Source organism: Melozone crissalis, unplaced genomic scaffold, assembly GCF_028551555.1.
Source record: "Melozone crissalis strain CALT ecotype California unplaced genomic scaffold, PUWL_Pcris_2 ptg000237l_1, whole genome shotgun sequence".
Lineage (NCBI taxonomy): Eukaryota > Metazoa > Chordata > Aves > Passeriformes > Passerellidae > Melozone > Melozone crissalis.
In genome coordinates this window covers 639,518-659,927 of record NW_026535998.1, presented here as the reverse complement: position 1 = coordinate 659,927, position 20,410 = coordinate 639,518, and positions in this window count along the sequence as shown.

Genomic DNA, 20,410 nt, shown 5'->3' with positions numbered 1-20,410 from the left:
TTCGTCTTTAGCCTCTCTTCTCGTCTACATCTTAGCAAAAAGCTTTTCCACTCTGTCTGGCAAGGAGAAACTTTGCCAGCACAGAAAACATCTCCCATCGTGTTCTAGAGGCTGCACGGAGGTCTGCCGAGTGTTTTGCAAGAAGAGAAAGAAAGTTGTCCAAAACAGCTTGCAATCGAATGTTCATGTGAATAGAAAAGGCAGGAGAGTGGTCAGGTACTGTTTTCTCTCACTTGGCAAGCTGCGCACACAATCGCAGTGTTGTACAGCTTGTTTCATCACCTTTGCGAAGCTGCCGCTCTCTCCGGCTCCGGGAGACGAAGAAGCTGCTTCTTCGCGCAAAGACGATTCTGCCGCTCAGAGTGCTCTGCTGTGAGAGCCCTCTGCCGAAAGTGGCCCGGGAGCGGTGCTTAGCTCTGCAGAGCGCCGTACCTTCGTCTTTAGCCTCTCTTATCATCTACATGTTAGCAAAAATCTTTTCCACGCTGTCTGGCAAGGAGAAACTGTGCCAGCACAAAAAACATCTCCCATCGTGTTCTAGAGGCTGCACGGAGGTCTGCCGAGTGTTTTGCAAGAAGAGAAAGAAAGTTGTCCAAAACAGCTTGCAATCGAATGTTCATGTGAATAGAAAAGGCAGGAGAGTGGTCAGGTACTGTTTTCTCTCAGTTGGCAAGCTGCGCACACAATCGCAGTGTTGTACAGCTTGTTTCATCACCTTTGCGACGTTGCCGCTCTCTCCGGCTCCCGGAGACGAAGAAGCGGCGTTTTCGCGCAAAGACGATTCTGCCGCTCACAGTGCTCTGCGGTGTGCGCCTTCTGCCGAAAGAGGCCCGGGAGCGGTGCTTAGCTCTGCAGAGCACCGTACCTTCGTCTTTAGCCTCTCTTCTCGTCTACATCTTAGCAAAAAGCTTTTCCACTCTGTCTTGCAAGGAGAAACTGTGCCAGCACAGAAAACATCTCCCATCGTGTTCTAGAGGCTGCACGGAGGTCTGCCGAGTGTTTTGCAAGAAGAGAAAGAAAGTTGTCCAAAACAGCTTGCAATCGAATGTTCATGTGAATAGAAAAGGCAGGAGAGTGGTCAGGTACTGTTTTCTCTCAGTTGGCAAGCTGCGCACACAATCGCAGTGTTGTACAGCTTGTTTCATCACCTTTGCGAAGCTGCCGCTCTCTCCGGCTCCCGGAGACGAAGAAGCTGCTTCTTCGCGCAAAGACGATTCTGCCGCTCACAGTGCTCTGCGGTGTGCGCCTTCTGCCGAAAGAGGTCCGGGAGCGGTGCTTAGCTCTGCAGAGCACCGTACCTTCGTCTTTAGCCTCTCTTCTCGTCTACATCTTAGCAAAAAGCTTTTCCACTCTGTCTGGCAAAGAGAAACTGTGCCAGCACAAAAAACATCTCCCATCGTGTTCTAGAGGCTGCACGGAGGTCTGCCGAGTGTTTTGCAAGAAGAGAAAGAAAGTTGTCCAAAACAGCTTGCAATCGAATGTTCATGTGAATAGAAAAGGCAGGAGAGTGGTCAGGTACTGTTTTCTCTCAGTTGGCAAGCTGCGCACACAATCGCAGTGTTGTACAGCTTGTTTCATCACCTTTGCGAAGCTGCCGCTCTCTCCGGCTCCCGGAGACGAAGAAGCTGCTTCTTCGTGCAAAGACGATTCTGCCGCTCACAGTGCTCTGCGGTGTGCGCCTTCTGCCGAAAGAGGTCCGGGAGCGGTGCTTAGCTCTGCAGAGCACCGTACCTGCTTCTTTAGCCTCTCTTCTCGTCTACATCTTAGCAAAAAGCTTTTCCACTCTGTCTGGCAAGGAGAAACTTTGCCAGCACAGAAAACATCTCCCATCATGTTCTAGAGGCTGCACGGAGGTCTGCCGACTGTTTTGCAAGAAGAGAAAGAAAGTTGTCCAAAACAGCTTGCAATCGAATGTTCATGTGAATAGAAAAGGCAGGAGAGTGGTCAGGTACTGTTTTCTCTCAGTTGGCAAGCTGCGCACACAATCGCAGTGTTGTACAGCTTGTTTCATCACCTTTGCGAAGCTGCCGCTCTCTCCGGCTCCCGGAGACGAAGAAGCTGCTCCTTCGCGCAAAGACGATTCTGCCGCTCACAGTGCTCTGCAGTGTGCGCCTTCTGCCGAAAGAGGTCCGGGAGCGGTGCTTAGCTCTGCAGAGAACCGTACCTTCGTCTTTAGCCTCTCTTCTCGTCTACATCTTAGCAAAAAGCTTTTCCACTCTGTCTGGCAAGGAGAAACTTTGCCAGCACAGAAAACATCTCCCATCGTGTTCTAGAGGCTGCACGGAGGTCTGCCGAGTGTTTTGCAAGAAGAGAAAGAAAGTTGTCCAAAACAGCTTGCAATCGAATGTTCATGTGAATAGAAAAGGCAGGAGAGTGGTCAGGTACTGTTTTCTCTCAGTTGGCAAGCTGCGCACACAATCGCAGTGTTGTACAGCTTGTTTCATCACCTTTGCGAAGCTGCCGCTCTCTCCGGCTCCCGGAGACGAAGAAGCTGCTTCTTCGCGCAAAGACGATTCTGCCGCTCACAGTGCTCTGCGGTGTGCGCCTTCTGCCGAAAGAGGTCCGGGAGCGGTGCTTAGCTCTGCAGAGCACCGTATCTTCGTCTTTAGCCTCTCTTCTCGTCTACATCTTAGCAAAAAGCTTTTCCACTCTGTCTGGCAAGGAGAAACTTTGCCAGCACAGAAAACATCTCCCATCGTGTTCTAGAGGCTGCACGGAGGTCTGCCGAGTGTTTTGCAAGAAGAGAAAGAAAGTTGTCCAAAACAGCTTGCAATCGAATGTTCATGTGAATAGAAAAGGCAGGAGAGTGGTCAGGTACTGTTTTCTCTCACTTGGCAAGCTGCGCACACAATCGCAGTGTTGTACAGCTTGTTTCATCACCTTTGCGAAGCTGCCGCTCTCTCCGGCTCCGGGAGACGAAGAAGCTGCTTCTTCGCGCAAAGACGATTCTGCCGCTCAGAGTGCTCTGCTGTGAGAGCCCTCTGCCGAAAGTGGCCCGGGAGCGGTGCTTAGCTCTGCAGAGCACCGTACCTTCGTCTTTAGCCTCTCTTATCATCTACATGTTAGCAAAAATCTTTTCCACTCTGTCTGGCAAGGAGAAACTGTGCCAGCACAAAAAACATCTCCCATCGTGTTCTAGAGGCTGCACGGAGGTCTGCCGAGTGTTTTGCAAGAAGAGAAAGAAAGTTGTCCAAAACAGCTTGCAATCGAATGTTCATGTGAATAGAAAAGGCAGGAGAGTGGTCAGGTACTGTTTTCTCTCAGTTGGCAACCTGCGCACACAATCGCAGTGTTGTACAGCTTGTTTCATCACCTTTGCGACGTTGCCGCTCTCTCCGGCTCCCGGAGACGAAGAAGCGGCTTTTTCGCGCAAAGACGATTCTGCCGCTCACAGTGCTCTGCGGTGTGCGCCTTCTGCCGAAAGAGGCCCGGGAGCGGTGCTTAGCTCTGCAGAGCACCGTACCTTCGTCTTTAGCCTCTCTTCTCGTCTACATCTTAGCAAAAAGCTTTTCCACTCTGTCTTGCAAGGAGAAACTGTGCCAGCACAGAAAACATCTCCCATCGTGTTCTAGAGGCTGCACGGAGGTCTGCCGAGTGTTTTGCAAGAAGAGAAAGAAAGTTGTCCAAAACAGCTTGCAATCGAATGTTCATGTGAATAGAAAAGGCAGGAGAGTGGTCAGGTACTGTTTTCTCTCAGGTGGCAAGCTGCGCACACAATCGCAGTGTTGTACAGCTTGTTTCATCACCTTTGCGAAGCTGCCGCTCTCTCCGGCTCCCGGAGACGAAGAAGCTGCTTCTTCGCGCAAAGACGATTCTGCCCCTCACAGTGCTCTGCGGTGTGCGCCTTCTGCTGAAAGAGGCCCGGGAGCGGTGCTTAGCTCTGCAGAGCACCGTACCTTCGTCTTTAGCCTCTCTTCTCGTCTACATCTTAGCAAAAAGCTTTTCCACTCTGTCTGGCTAGGAGAAACTGTGCCAGCACAGAAAACATCTCCCATCGTGTTCTAGAAGCTGCACGGAGATCTGCCGAGTGTTTTGCAAGAAGAGAAAGAAAGTTGTCCAAAACAGCTTGCAATCGAATGTTCATGTGAATAGAAAAGGCAGGAGAGTGGTCAGGTACTGTTTTCTCTCAGTTGGCAAGCTGCGCACACAATCGCAGTGTTGTACAGATTGTTTCATCAACTTTGCGAAGCTGCCGCTCTCTCCGGCTCCCGGAGACGAAGAAGCTGCTTCTTCGCGCAAAGACGATTCTGCCGCTCACAGTGCTCTGCGGTGTGCGCCTTCTGCCGAAAGAGGTCCGGGAGCGGTGCTTAGCTCTGCAGAGCACCGTACCTTCGTCTTTAGCCTCTCTTCTCGTCTACATCTTAGCAAAAAGCTTTTCCACTCTGTCTGGCAAGGAGAAACTGTGCCAGCACAGAAAACATCTCCCATCGTGTTCTAGAGGCTGCACGGAGGTCTGCCGAGTGTTTTGCAAGAAGAGAAAGAAAGTTGTCCAAAACAGCTTGCAATCGACTGTTCATGTGAATAGAAAAAGCAGGAGTGTGGGCAGGTACTGTTTTCTCTCAGTTGGCAAACTGCGCACACAATCGCAGTGTTGTACAGCTTGTTTCATCACCTTTGCGAAGTTGCCACTCTCTCCGGCTCCCGGAGACGAAGAAGCTGCTTATTCGCGCAAAGACGATTCTGCCGTACACAGTGCTCTGCGGTGTGCGCCTTCTGCCGAAAGAGGCCCGGGAGCGGTGCTTAGCTCTGCAGAGGACGGTACCTTCGTCTTTAGCCTCTCTTCTCATCTACATGTTGGCAAAAATCTTTTCCACTCTGTCTGGCAAGGAGAAACTTTGCCAGCACAAAAAACATCTCCCATCGTGTTCTAGAGGCTGCACGGAAGTCTGCCGAGTGTTTTGCAAGAAGAGAAAGAAAGTTGTCCAAAACAGCTTGCAATCGAATGTTCATGTGAATAGAAAAGGCAGGAGAGTGGTCAGGTACTGTTTTCTCTCAGTTGGCAAGCTGCGCACACAATCGCAGTGTTGTACAGCTTGTTTCATCACCTTTGCGAAGTTGCCGCTCTCTCCGGCTCCCGGAGACGAAGAAGCGGCTTTTTCGCGCAAAGACGATTCTGCCGCTCAAAGTGCTCTGCGGTGTGCGCCTTCTGCCGAAAGACGCCCGGGAGCGGTGCTTAGCTCTGCAGAGCACCGTACCTTCGTCTTTAGCCTCTCTTCTCGTCTACATCTTAGCAAAAAGCTTTTCCACTCTGTCTTGCAAGGAGAAACTGTGCCAGCACAAAAAACATCTCCCATCGTGTTCTAGAGGCTGCACGGAGGTCTGCCCAGTGTTTTGCAAGAAGAGAAAGAAAGTTGTCCAAAACAGCTTGCAATCGAATGTTCATGTGAATAGAAAAGGCAGGAGAGTGGTCAGGTACTGTTTTCTCTCAGTTGGCAAGCTGCGCACACAATCGCAGTGTTGTACAGCTTGTTTCATCACCTTTGCGAAGCTGCCGCTCTCTCCGGCTCCCGGAGACGAAGAAGCTGCTTCTTCGCGCAAAGACGATTCTGCCGCTCACAGTGCTCTGCGGTGTGCGCCTTCTGCTGAAAGAGGCCCGGGAGCGGTGCTTAGCTCTGCAGAGCACCGTACCTTCGTCTTTAGCCTCTCTTCTCGTCTACATCTTAGCAAAAAGCTTTTCCACTCTGTCTGGCAAGGAGAAACTGTGCCAGCACAGAAAACATCTCCCATCATGTTCTAGAAGCTGCACGGAGATCTGCCGAGTGTTTTGCAAGAAGAGAAAGAAAGTTGTCCAAAGCAGCTTGCAATCGAATGTTCATGTGAATAGAAAAGGCAGGAGAGTGGTCAGGTACTGTTTTCTCTCAGTTGGCAAGCTGCGCACACAATCGCAGTGTTGTACAGATTGTTTCATCACCTTTGCGAAGCTGCCGCTCTCTCCGGCTCCCGGAGACGAAGAAGCTGCTTCTTCGCGCAAAGACGATTCTGCCGCTCACAGTGCTCTGCGGTGTGCGCCTTCTGCCGAAAGAGGTCCGGGCGCGGTGCTTAGCTCTGCAGAGCACCGTACCTTCGTCTTTAGCCTCTCTTCTCGTCTACATCTTAGCAAAAAGCTTTTCCACTCTGTCTGGCAAGGAGAAACTGTGCCAGCACAGAAAACATCTCCCATCGTGTTCTAGAGGCTGCACGGAGGTCTGCCGAGTGTTTTGCAAGAAGAGAAAGAAAGTTGTCCAAAACAGATTCCAATCGACTGTTCATGTGAATAGAAATGGCAGGAGTGTGGGCAGGTACTGTTTTCTCTCAGTTGGCAAACTGCGCACACAATCGCAGTGTTGTACAGCTTGTTTCATCACCTTTGCGAAGTTGCCACTCTCTCCGGCTCCCGGAGACGAAGAAGCTGCTTCTTCGCGCAAAGACGATTCTGCCGTACACAGTGCTCTGCGGTGTGCGCCTTCTGCCGAAAGAGGCCCGGGAGCGGTCCTTAGCTCTGCAGAGGACGGTACCTTCGTCTTTAGCCTCTCTTCTCGTCTACATCTTAGCAAAAAGCTTTTCCACTCTGTCTGGCAAGGAGAAACTGTGCCAGCACAGAAAACATCTCCCATCGTGTTCTAGAGGCTGCACGGAGGTCTGCCGAGTGTTTTGCAAGAAGAGAAAGAAAGTTGTCCAAAACAGCTTGCAATCGAATGTTCATGTGAATAGAAAAGGCAGGAGAGTGGTCAGGTACTGTTTTCTCTCAGTTGGCAAGCTGCGCACACAATCGCAGTGTTGTACAGCTTGTTTCATCACCTTTGCGAAGCTGCCGCTCTCTCCGGCTCCCGGAGACGAAGAAGCTGCGTTTTCGCGCAAAGACGATTCTGCCGCTCACAGTGCTCTGCGGTGTGCGCCTTCTGCCGAAAGAGGCCCGGGAGCGGTGCTTAGCTCTGCAGAGCACCGTACCTTCGTCTTTAGCCTCTCTTCTCGTCTACATCTTAGCAAAAAGCTTTTCCACTCTGTCTGGCAAGGAGAAACTGTGCCAGCACAAAAAACATCTCCCATCGTGTTCTAGAGGCTGCACGGAGGTCTGCCCAGTGTTTTGCAAGAAGAGAAAGAAAGTTGTCCAAAACAGCTTGCAATCGAATGTTCATGTGAATAGAAAAGGCAGGAGAGTGGTCAGGTACTGTTTTCTCTCAGTTGGCAAGCTGCGCACACAATCGCAGTGTTGTACAGCTTGTTTCATCACCTTTGCGAAGCTGCCGCTCTCTCCGGCTCCCGGAGACGAAGAAGCTGCTTCTTCGCGCAAAGACGATTCTGCCGCTCACAGTGCTCTGCGGTGTGCGCCTTCTGCCGAAAGAGGCCCGGGAGCGGTGCTTAGCTCTGCAGAGCACTGTACCTTCGTCTTTAGCCTCTCTTCTCGTCTACATCTTAGCAAAAAGCTTTTCCACTCTGTCTGGCAAGGAGAAACTGTGCCAGCACAGAAAACATCTCCCATCGTGTTCTAGAGGCTGCACGGAGGTCTGCCCAGTGTTTTGCAAGAAGAGAAAGAAAGTTGTCCAAAACAGCTTGCAATCGAATGTTCATGTGAATAGAAAAGGCAGGAGAGTGGTCAGGTACTGTTTTTTCTCAGTTTGCAAGCTGCGCACACAATCGCAGTGTTGTAAAGCTTGTTTCATCACCTTTGCGAAGCTGCCGCTCTCTCCGGCTCCCGGAGACGAAGAAGCTGCTTCTTCGCGCAAAGACGATTCTGCCGCTCACAGTTGTCTGCGGTGTGTGTCTTCTGCCGAACGAGGCCCGGCAGCTGTGCGTAGCTCTGCAGAGCACCGTACCTTCGTCTTTAGCCTCTCTTCTCGTCTACATCTTAGCAAAAAGCTTTTCCACTTTGTCTGGCAAGGAGAAACTGTGCCAGCACAGAAAAAATCTCCCATCGTGTTCTAGAGGCTGCACGGAGGTCTGCCCAGTGTTTTGCAAGAAGAGAAAGAAAGTTGTCCAAAACAGCTTGCAATCGAATGTTCATGTGAATAGAAAAGGCAGGAGAGTGGTCAGGTACTGTTTTCTCTCAGTTGGCAAGCTGCGCACAGAGTCGCAGTGTTGTAGAGCTTGTTTCATCACCTTTGCGAAGCTGCCGCTCTCTCCGGCTCCCGGAGACGAAGAAGCTGCTTCTTCGTGCAAAGACGATTCTGCCGCTCACAGTGCTCTGCGGTGTGCGCCTTCTGCCGAAAGAGGTCCGGGAGCGGTGCTTAGCTCTGCAGAGCACCGTACCTGCTTCTTTAGCCTCTCTTCTCGTCTACATCTTAGCAAAAAGCTTTTCCACTCTGTCTGGCAAGGAGAAACTGTGCCAGCACAGAAAACATCTCCCATCGTGTTCTAGAGGCTGCACGGAGGTCTGCCGAGTGTTTTGCAAGAAGAGAAAGAAAGTTGTCCAAAACAGCTTGCAATCGAATGTTCATGTGAATAGAAAAGGCAGGAGAGTGGTCAGGTACTGTTTTCTCACAGTTGGCAAGCTGCGCACACAATCGCAGTGTTGTACAGCTTGTTTCATCACCTTTGCGAAGCTGCCGCTCTCTCCGGCTCCCGGAGACGAAGAAGCTGCTTCTTTGCGCAAAGACGATTCTGCCGCTCACAGTGCTCTGCGGTGTGCGCCTTCTGCCGAAAGAGGTCCGGGAGCGGTGCTTAGCTCTGCAGAGCACCGTACCTTCGTCTTTAGCCTCTCTTCTCGTCTACATCTTAGCAAAAAGCTTTTCCACTCTGTCTGGCAAAGAGAAACTGTGCCAGCACAAAAAACATCTCCCATCGTGTTCTAGAGGCTGCACGGAGGTCTGCCGAGTGTTTTGCAAGAAGAGAAAGAAAGTTGTCCAAAACAGCTTGCAATCGAATGTTCATGTGAATAGAAAAGGCAGGAGAGTGGTCAGGTACTGTTTTCTCTCAGTTGGCAAGCTGCGCACACAATCGCAGTGTTGTACAGCTTGTTTCATCACCTTTGCGAAGCTGCCGCTCTCTCCGGCTCCCGGAGACGAAGAAGCTGCTTCTTCGTGCAAAGACGATTCTGCCGCTCACAGTGCTCTGCGGTGTGTGCCTTCTGCCGAAAGAGGTCCGGGAGCGGTGCTTAGCTCTGCAGAGCACCGTACCTGCTTCTTTAGCCTCTCTTCTCGTCTACATCTTAGCAAAAAGCTTTTCCACTCTGTCTGGCAAGGAGAAACTTTGCCAGCACAGAAAACATCTCCCATCATGTTCTAGAGGCTGCACGGAGGTCTGCCGAGTGTTTTGCAAGAAGAGAAAGAAAGTTGTCCAAAACAGCTTGCAATCGAATGTTCATGTGAATAGAAAAGGCAGGAGAGTGGTCAGGTACTGTTTTCTCTCAGTTGGCAAGCTGCGCACACAATCGCAGTGTTGTACAGCTTGTTTCATCACCTTTGCGAAGCTGCCGCTCTCTCCGGCTCCCGGAGACGAAGAAGCTGCTTCTTCGCGCAAAGACGATTCTGCCGCTCACAGTGCTCTGCAGTGTGCGCCTTCTGCCGAAAGAGGTCCGGGAGCGGTGCTTAGCTCTGCAGAGAACCGTACCTTCGTCTTTAGCCTCTCTTCTCGTCTACATCTTAGCAAAAAGCTTTTCCACTCTGTCTGGCAAGGAGAAACTTTGCCAGCACAGAAAACATCTCCCATCGTGTTCTAGAGGCTGCACGGAGGTCTGCCGAGTGTTTTGCAAGAAGAGAAAGAAAGTTGTCCAAAACAGCTTGCAATCGAATGTTCATGTGAATAGAAAAGGCAGGAGGGTGGTCAGGTACTGTTTTCTCTCAGTTGGCAAGCTGCGCACACAATCGCAGTGTTGTACAGCTTGTTTCATCACCTTTGCGAAGCTGCCGCTCTCTCCGGCTCCCGGAGACGAAGAAGCTGCTTCTTCGCGCAAAGACGATTCTGCCGCTCACAGTGCTCTGTGGTGTGCGCCTTCTGCCGAAAGAGGTCCGGGAGCGGTGCTTAGCTCTGCAGAGCACCGTACCTTCGTCTTTAGCCTCTCTTCTCGTCTACATCTTAGCAAAAAGCTTTTCCACTCTGTCTGGCAAGGAGAAACTGTGCCAGCACAAAAAACATCTCCCATCGTGTTCTAGAGGCTGCACGGAGGTCTGCCGAGTGTTTTGCAAGAAGAGAAAGAAAGTTGTCCAAAACAGCTTGCAATCGAATGTTCATGTGAATAGAAAAGTCAGGAGGGTGGTCAGGTACTGTTTTCTCTCAGTTGGGAAGCTGCGCACACAATCGCAGTGTTGTACAGCTTGTTTCATCACCTTTGCGAAGCTGCCGCTCTCTCCGGCTCCCGGAGACGAAGAAGCTGCTTCTTCGCGCAAAGACGATTCTGCCGCTCACAGTGCTCTGCGGTGTGCGCCTTCTGCCGAAAGAGGTCCGGGAGCGGTGCTTAGCTCTGCAGAGCACCGTACCTTCGTCTTTAGCCTCTCTTCTCGTCTACATCTTAGCAAAAAGCTTTTCCACTCTGTCTGGCAAGGAGAAACTGTGCCAGCACAAAAAACATCTCCCATCGTGTTCTAGAGGCTGCACGGAGGTCTGCCGAGTGTTTTGCAAGAAGAGAAAGAAAGTTGTCCAAAACAGCTTGCAATCGAATGTTCATGTGAATAGAAAAGGCCGGAGAGTGGTCAGGTACTCTTTTCTCTCACTTGGCAAGCTGCGCACACAATCGCAGTGTTGTACAGCTTGTTTCATCACCTTTGCGACGTTGCCGCTCTCTCCGGCTCCCGGAGACGAAGAAGCTGCTTCTTCGCGCAAAGACGATTCTGCCGCTCACAGTGCTCTGCGGTGTGCGCCTTCTGCCGAAAGATGTCCGGGAGTGGTGCTTAGCTCTGCAGAGCACCGTACCTTCGTCTTTAGCCTCTCTTCTCGTCTACATCTTAGCAAAAAGCTTTTCCACTCTGTCTGGCAAGGAGAAACTGTGCCAGCACAGAAAACATCTCCCATCGTGTTCTAGAGGCTGCACGGAGGTCTGCCGAGTGTTTTGCAAGAAGAGAAAGAAAGTTGTCCAAAACAGCTTGCAATCGAATGTTCATGTGAATAGAAAAGGCAGGAGAGTGGTCAGGTACTGTTTTCTCTCAGTTGGCAAGCTGCGCACACAATCGCAGTGTTGTACAGCTTGTTTCATCACCTTTGCGAAGCTGCCGCTCTCTCCGGCTCCTGGAGACGAAGAAGCTGCTTCTTCGCGCAAAGACGATTCTGCCGCTCACAGTGCTCTGCGGTGTGCGCCTTCTGCCGAAAGAGGCCCGGGAGCGGTGCTTAGCTCTGCAGAGCACCGTACCTTCGTCTTTAGCCTCTCTTCTCGTCTACATCTTAGCAAAAAGCTTTTCCACTCTGTCTGGCAAGGAGAAACTGTGCCAGCACAAAAAACATCTCCCATCGTGTTCTAGAGGCTGCACGGAGGTCTGCCCAGTGTTTTGCAAGAAGAGAAAGAAAGTTGTCCAAAACAGCTTGCAATCGAATGTTCGTGTGAATAGAAAAGGCAGGAGAGTGGTCAGGTACTGTTTTCTCTCAGTTGGCAAGCTGCGCACACAATCGCAGTGTTGTACAGCTTGTTTCATCACCTTTGCGAAGCTGCCGCTCTCTCCGGCTCCTGGAGACGAAGAAGCTGCTTCTTTGCGCAAAGACGATTCTGCCGCTCACAGTGCTCTGCGGTGTGCGCCTTCTGCCGAAAGAGGCCCTGGAGCGGTGCTTAGCTCTGCAGAGCGCCGTACCTTCGTCTTTAGCCTCTCTTCTCGTCTACATCTTTGCAAAAAGCTTTTCCACTCTGTCTGGCAAGGAGAAATTGTGCCAGCACAGAAAACATCTCCCATCGTGTTCTAGAGGCTGCACGGAGGTCTGCCGAGTGTTTTGCAAGAAGAGAAAGAAAGTTGTCCAAAACAGCTTGCAATCGAATGTTCATGTGAATAGAAAAGGCAGGAGAGTGGTCAGGTACTGTTTTCTCTCACTTGGCAAGCTGCGCACACAATCGCAGTGTTGTACAGCTTGTTTCATCACCTTTGCGAAGCTGCCGCTCTCTCCGGCTCCCGGAGACGAAGAAGCTGCTTTTTCGCGCAAAGACGATTCTGCCGCTCACAGTGCTCTGCGGTGTGCGCCTTCTGCCGAAAGAGGTCCGGGAGCGGTGCTTAGCTCTGCAGAGCACCGTACCTTCGTCTTTAGCCTCTCTTCTCGTCTACATCTTAGCAAAAAGCTTTTCCACTGTGTCTGGCAAGGAGAAACTGTGCCAGCACAAAAAACATCTCCCATCGTGTTCTAGAGGCTGCACGGAGGTCTGCCGAGTGTTTTGCAAGAAGAGAAAGAAAGTTGTCCAAAACAGCTTGCAATCGAATGTTCATGTGAATAGAAAAGGCAGGAGAGTGGTCAGGTACTGTTTTCTCTCAGTTGGCAAGCTGCGCACACAATCGCAGTGTTGTACAGCTTGTTTCATCACCTTTGCGAAGCTGCCGCTCTCTCCGGCTCCCGGAGACGAAGAAGCTGCGTTTTCGCGCAAAGACGATTCTGCCGCTCACAGTGCTCTGCGGTGTGCGCCTTCTGCCGAAAGAGGCCCGGGAGCGGTGCTTAGCTCTGCAGAGCACCGTACCTTCGTCTTTAGCCTCTCTTCTCGTCTACATCTTAGCAAAAAGCTTTTCTGCTTTTCTACTCTGTCTGGCAAGGAGAAACTGTGCCAGCACAAAAAACATCTCCCATCGTGTTCTAGAGGCTGCACGGAGGTCTGCCGAGTGTTTTGCAAGAAGAGAAAGAAAGTTGTCCAAAACAGCTTGCAATCGAATGTTCATGTGAATAGAAAAGGCAGGAGAGTGGTCAGGTACTGTTTTCTCACAGTTGGCAAGCTGCGCACACAATCGCAGTGTTGTACAGCTTGTTTCATCACCTTTGCGAAGCTGCCGCTCTCTCCAGCTCCCGGAGACGAAGAAGCTGCTTCTTCGCGCAAAGACGATTCTGCCGCTCACAGTGCTCTGCAGTGTGCGTCTTCTGCCGAAAGAGGCCCGGGAGCTGTGCTTAGCTCTGCAGAGCACCGCACCTTCGTCTTTAGCCTCTCTTCTCGTCTACATCTTAGCAAAAAGCTTTTTCACTCTGTCTGGCAAGGAGAAACTGTGCCAGCACAAAAAACATCTCCCATCGTGTTCTAGAGGCTGCACGGAGGTCTGCCGAGTGTTTTGCAAGAAGAGAAAGAAAGTTGTCCAAAACAGCTTGCAATCGAATGTTCATGTGAATAGAAAAGGCAGGAGAGTGATCAGGTACTGTTTTCTCTCAGTTGGGAAGCTGCGCACACAATCGCAGTGTTGTACAGCTTGTTTCATCACCTTTGCGAATTTGCCGCTCTCTCCGGCTCCCGGAGACGAAGAAGCTGCTTCTTCGCGCAAAGACGATTCTGCCGCTCACAGTGCTCTGCGGTGTGTGTCTTCTGCCGAAAGAGGTCCGGGAGCTGTGCTTAGCTCTGCAGAGCACCGTACCTTCGTCTTTAGCCTCTCTTCTCGTCTACATCTTAGCAAAAAGCTTTTCCACTCTGTCTGGCAAGGAGAAACTGTGCCAGCACAGAAAACATCTCCCATCGTGTTCTAGAGGCTGCACGGAGGTCTGCCGAGTATTTTGCAAGAAGAGAAAGAAAGTTGTCCAAAACAGCTTGCAATCGAATGTTCATGTGAATAGAAAAGGCAGGAGAGTGGTCAGGTACTGTTTTCTCTCAGTTGATAAGCTGCGCACACAATCGCAGTTTTGTACAGCTTGTTTCATCACCTTTGCCAAGTTGCCGCTCTCTCCGGCTCCCGGAGACGAAGAAGCTGCTTCTTCGCGCAAAGACGATTCTGCCGCTCACAGTGCTCTGCGGTGTGTGTCTTCTGCCGAAAGAGGTCCGGGAGCTGTGCTTAGCTCTGCAGAGCACCGTACCTTCGTCTTTAGCCTCTCTTCTCGTCTACATCTTAGCAAAAAGCTTTTCCACTCTGTCTGGCAAGGAGAAACTGTGCCAGCACAGAAAACATCTCCCATCGTGTTCTAGAGGCTGCACAGAGGTCTGCCGAGTGTTTTGCAAGAAGAGAAAGAAAGTTGTCCAAAACAGCTTGCAATCGAATGTTCATGTGAATAGAAAAGGCAGGAGAGTGGTCAGGTACTGTTTTCTCTCAGTTGGCAAACTGCGCACACAATCGCAGTGTTGTACAGCTTGTTTCATCACCTTTGCCAAGTTGCCGCTCTCTCCGGCTCCCGGAGACGAAGAAGCTGCTTCTTCGCCCAAAGACGATTGTGCCGCTCACAGTGCTCTGCAGTGTGTGTCTTCTGCCGAAAGAGGCCAGGGAGCTGAGCTTAGTTCTGCAGTGCACCATACCTGCTTCTTTAGCCTCTCTTTTCGTCTACATCTTAGCAAAAAGCTTTTCCACTCTGTCTGGCAAGGAGAAACTGTGGCAGCACAAAAAACATCTCCCATCGTGTTCTAGAGGCTGCACGGAGGTCTGCCGAGTGTTTTGCAAGAAGAGAAAGAAAGTTGTCCAAAACAGCTTCCAATCGAATGTTCATGTGAATAGAAAAGGCAGGAGAGTGGTCAGGTACTGTTTTCTCTCAGTTGGCAAGCTGCGCACACAATCGCAGTGTTGTACAGCTTGTTTCATCACCTTTGCCAAGTTGCCGCTCTCTCCGGCTCCCGGAGACGAAGAAGCTGCTTCTTCGCGCAAAGACGATTCTGCCGCTCACAGTGCTCTGCAGAGCACCGTACCTTCGTCTTTAGCCTCTCTTCTCGTCTACATCTTAGCAAAAAGCTTTTCCACTCTGTCTGGCAAGGAGAAACTGTGCCAGCACAAAAAACATCTCCCATCGTGTTCTAGAGGCTGCACGGAGGTCTGCCGAGTGTTTTGCAAGAAGAGAAAGAAACTTGTTTAAAACAGCTTGCAATCGAATGTTCATGTGAATAGAAAAGGCAGGAGAGTGGTCAGGTACTGTTTTCTCTCAGTTGGCAAGCTGCGCACACAATCGCAGTGTTGTACAGCTTGTTTCATCACCTTTGCCAAGTTGCCGCTCTCTCCGGCTCCCGGAGACGAAGAAGCTGCTTCTTCGCGCAAAGACGATTCTGCCGCTCACAGTGCTCTGCGGTGTGTGTCTTTTGCCGAAAGAGGTCCGGGAGCTGTGCTTAGCTCTGCAGAGCACCGTACCTTCGTCTTTAGCCTCTCTTCTCGTCTACATCTTAGCAAAAAGCTTTTCCACTCTGTCTCTGGCAAGGAGAAACTGTGCCAGCACAAAAAACATCTCCCATCGTGTTCTAGAGGCTGCACGGAGGTCTGCCGAGTGTTTTGCAAAAAGAGAAAGAAAGTTGTCCAAAACAGCTTGCAATCGAATGTTCACGTGAATAGAAAAGGCAGGAGAGTGGTCAGGTACTGTTTTCTCTCAGTTGGCAAGCTGCGCACACAATCGCAGTGTTGTACAGCTTGTTTCATCACCTTTGCGAAGCTGCCGCTCTCTCCGGCTCCCGGAGACGAAGAAGCTGCTTCTTCGCGCAAAGACGATTCTGCCGCTCACAGTGCTCTGCGGTGTGTGTCTTCTGCCGAAAGAGGTCCGGGAGCTGTGCTTAGCTCTGCAGAGCACCGTACCTTCGTCTTTAGCCTCTCTTCTCGTCTACATCTTAGCAAAAAGCTTTTCCACTCTGTCTGGCAAGGAGAAACTGTGCCAGCACAGAAAACATCTCCCATCGTGTTCTAGAGGCTGCACGGAGGTCTGCCGAGTATTTTGCAAGAAGAGAAAGAAAGTTGTCCAAAACAGCTTGCAATCATATGTTCATGTGAATAGAAAAGGCAGGAGAGTGGTCAGGTACTGTTTTCTCTCAGTTGATAAGCTGCGCACACAATCGCAGTTTTGTACAGCTTGTTTCATCACCTTTGCCAAGTTGCCGCTCTCTCCGGCTCCCGGAGACGAAGAAGCTGCTTCTTCGCGCAAAGACGATTCTGCCGCTCACAGTGCTCTGCGGTGTGTGTCTTCTGCCGAAAGAGGTCCGGGAGCTGTGCTTAGCTCTGCAGAGCACCGTACCTTCGTCTTTAGCCTCTCTTCTCGTCTACATCTTAGCAAAAAGCTTTTCCACTCTGTCTGGCAAGGAGAAACTGTGCCAGCACAGAAAACATCTCCCATCGTGTTCTAGAGGCTGCACAGAGGTCTGCCGAGTGTTTTGCAAGAAGAGAAAGAAAGTTGTCCAAAACAGCTTGCAATCGAATGTTCATGTGAATAGAAAAGGCAGGAGAGTGGTCAGGTACTGTTTTCTCTCAGTTGGCAAACTGCGCACACAATTGCAGTGTTGTACAGCTTGTTTCATCACCTTTGCCAAGTTGCCGCTCTCTCCGGCTCCCGGAGACGAAGAAGCTGCTTCTTCGCCCAAAGACGATTGTGCCGCTCACAGTGCTCTGCAGTGTGTGTCTTCTGCCGAAAGAGGCCAGGGAGCTGAGCTTAGTTCTGCAGTGCACCATACCTGCTTCTTTAGCCTCTCTTCTCGTCTACATCTTAGCAAAAAGCTTTTCCACTCTGTCTGGCAAGGAGAAACTGTGGCAGCACAAAAAACATCTCCCATCGTGTTCTAGAGGCTGCACGGAGGTCTGCCGAGTGTTTTGCAAGAAGAGAAAGAAAGTTGTCCAAAACAGCTTCCAATCGAATGTTCATGTGAATAGAAAAGGCAGAAGAGTGGTCAGGTACTGTTTTCTCTCAGTTGGCAAGCTGCGCACACAATCGCAGTGTTGTACAGCTTGTTTCATCACCTTTGCGAAGCTGCCGCTCTCTCCGGCTCCCGGAGACGAAGAAGCTGCTTCTTCGCGCAAAGACGATTCTGCCGCTCACAGTGCTCTGCTGTGTGTGCCTTCTGCCGAAAGAGATCCGGGAGCTGTGCTTAGCTCTGCAGAGCACCGTACCTTCGTCTTTAGCCTCTCTTCTCGTCTACATCTTAGCAAAAAGCTTTTCCACTCTGTCTGGCAAGGAGAAACTGTGCCAGCACAGAAAACATCTCCCATCTTGTTCTAGAGGCTGCACGGAGGTCTGCCGAGTGTTTTGCAAGAAGAGAAAGAAAGTTGTCCAAAACAGCTTGCAATCGAATGTTCAAGTGAATAGAAAAGGCAGGAGAGTGGTCAGGTACTGTTTTCTCTCAGTTGGTAATCTGCGCACACAATCGCAGTTTTGTACAGCTTGTTTCATCACCTTTGCGAAGTTGCCGCTCTCTCCGGCTCCAGGAGACGAAGAAGCTGCTCCTTCGCGCAAAGACGATTCTGCCGCTCACAGTGCTCTGCAGAGCACCGTACCTTCGTCTTTAGCCTCTCTTCTCGTCTACATCTTAGCAAAAAGCTTTTCCACTCTGTCTGGCAAGGAGAAACTGTGCCAGCACAAAAAACATCTCCCATCGTGTTCTAGAGGCTGCACGGAAGTCTGCCGAGTGTTTTGCAAGAAGAGAAAGAAAGTTGTCCAAAACAGCTTGCAATCGAATGTTCAAGTGAATAGAAAAGGCAGGAGAGTGGTCAGGTACTGTTTTCTCTCAGTTGGTAATCTGCGCACACAATCGCAGTTTTGTACAGCTTGTTTCATCACCTTTGCGAAGTTGCCGCTCTCTCCGGCTCCAGGAGACGAAGAAGCTGCTTCTTCGCGCAAAGACGATTCTGCCGCTCACAGTGCTCTGCAGAGCACCGTACCTTCGTCTTTAGCCTCTCTTCTCGTCTACATCTTAGCAAAAAGCTTTTCCACTCTGTCTGGCAAGGAGAAACTGTGCCAGCACAAAAAACATCTCCCATCGTGTTCTAGAGGCTGCACGGAGGTCTGCCGAGTGTTTTGCAAGAAGAGAAAGAAAGTTGTCCAAAACAGCTTGCAATCCAATGTTCATGTGAATAGAAAAGGCAGGAGAGTGGTCAGGTACTGTTTTCTCTCAGTTGGCAAGCTGCGCACACAATCGCAGTGTTGTACAGCTTGTTTCATCACCTTTGCCAAGTTGCCGCTCTCTCCGGCTCCCGGAGACGAAGAAGCTGCTTCTTCGCGCAAAGACGATTCTGCCGCTCACAGTGCTCTGCAGAGCACCGTACCTTCGTCTTTAGCCTCTCTTCTCGTCTACATCTTAGCAAAAAGCTTTTCCACTCTGTCTGGCAAGGAGAAACTGTGCCAGCACAAAAAACATCTCCCATCGTGTTCTAGAGGCTGCACGGAGGTCTGCCGAGTGTTTTGCAAGAAGAGAAAGAAACTTGTTTAAAACAGCTTGCAATCGAATGTTCATGTGAATAGAAAAGGCAGGAGAGTGGTCAGGTACTGTTTTCTCTCAGTTGGCAAGCTGCGCACACAATCGCAGTGTTGTACCGCTTGTTTCATCACCTTTGCCAAGTTGCCGCTCTCTCCGGCTCCTGGAGACGAAGAAGCTGCTTCTTCGCGCAAAGACGATTCTGCCGCTCACAGTGCTCTGCAGTGTGTGTCTTCTGCCGAAAGAGGCCCGGGAGCTGTGCTTAGCTCTGCAGAGCACCGTACCTTCGTCTTTAGCCTCTCTTCTCGTCTACATCTTAGCAAAAAGCTTTTCCACTCTGCCTGCCAGGAGAAACTGTGCCAGCACAGAAAACATCTCCCATCGTGTTCTAGAGGCTGCACGGAGGTCTGCCGAGTGTTTTGCAAGAAGAGAAAGAAAGTTGTCCAAAACAGCTTGCAATCGAATGTTCAAGTGAATAGAAAAGGCAGGAGAGTGGTCAGGTACTGTTTTCTCTCAGTTGGTAAGCTGCGCACACAATCGCAGTTTTGTACAGCTTGTTTCATCACCTTTGCGAAGTTGCCGCTCTCTCCGGCTCCAGGAGACGAAGAAGCTGCTTCTTCGCGCAAAGACGATTCTGCCGCTCACAGTGCTCTGCAGAGCACCGTACCTTCGTCTTTAGCCTCTCTTCTCGTCTACATCTTAGCAAAAAGCTTTTCCACTCTGTCTGGCAAGGAGAAACTGTGCCAGCACAAAAAACATCTCCCATCGTGTTCTAGAGGCTGCACTGAGTTCTGCCGAGTGTTTTGCAAGAAGAGAAAGAAAGTTGTCCAAAACAGCTTGCAATCGAATGTTCACGTGAATAGAAAAGGCAGGAGAGTGGTCAGGTACTGTTTTCTCTCACTTGGCAAGCTGCGCACACAATCGCAGTGTTGTACAGCTTGTTTCATCACCTTTGCGAAGTTGCCGCTCTCTCCGGCTCCCGGAGACGAAGAAGCTGCTTCTTCGCGCAAAGACGATTCTGCCGCTCACAGTGCTCTGCGGTGTGCGCCTTCTGCCGAAAGAGATCCGGGAGCTGTGCGTAGCTCTGCAAAGCACCGTACCTTCGTCTTTAGCCTCTCTTCTCGTCTACATCTTAGCAAAAAGCTTTTCCACTCTGTCTGGCAAGGAGAAACTGTGCCAGCACAGAAAACATCTCCCATCGTGTTCTAGAGGCTGCACGGAGGTCTGCCGAGGGTTTTGCAAGAAGAGAAAGAAAGTTGTCCAAAACAGCTTGCAATCGAATGTTCATGTGAATAGAAAAGGCAGGAGAGTGGTCAGGTACTGTTTTCTCTCAGTTGGGAAGCTGCGCATACAATCGCAGTGTTGTACAGCTTGTTTCATCACCTTTGCCAAGTTGCCGCTCTCTCCGGCTCCCGGAGACGAAGAAGCTGCTTCTTCGCGCAAAGACGATTCTGCCGCTCACAGTGCTCTGGTGTGTGTCTTCTGCCGAAAGAGGTCCGGGAGTTGTGCTTAACTCTGCAGAGCACCCTATCTTCGTCTTTAGCCTCTCTTCTCGTCTACATCTTAGCAAAAAGCTTTTCCACTCTGTCTAGCGAGGAGAAACTGTGCCAGCACAGAAAACATCTCCCATCGTGTTCTAGAGGCTGCACTGAGTTCTTCCGAGTGTTTTGCAAGAAGAGAAAGAAAGTTGTCCAAAACAGCTTCCAATCGAATGTTCATGTGAATAGAAAAGGCAGGAGAGTGGTCAGGTACTGTTTTCTCTCAGTTGGCAAGCTGCGCACACAATCGCAGTGTTGTACAGCTTGTTTCATCACCTTTGCCAAGTTGCCGCTCTCTCCGGCTCCCGGAGACGAAGAAGCTGCTTCTTGGCGCAAAGACGATTCTGCCGCTCACAGTGCTCTGCGGTGTGTGTCTTTTGCCGAAAGAGGTCCGGGAGCTGTGCTTAGCTCTGCAGAGCACCGTACCTTCGTCTTTAGCCTCTCTTCTCGTCTACATCTTAGCAAAAAGCTTTTCCACTCTGTCTGGCAAGGAGAAACTGTGCCAGCACAAAAAACATCTCCCATCGTGTTCTAGAGGCTGCACGGAGGTCTGCCGAGTGTTTTGCAAGAAGAGAAAGAAAGTTGTCCAAAACAGCTTGCAATCGAATGTTCACGTGAATAGAAAAGGCAGGAGAGTGGTCAGGTACTGTTTTCTCTCAGTTGGCAAGCTGCGCACACAATCGCAGTGTTGTACAGCTTGTTTCATCACCTTTGCGAAGTTGCC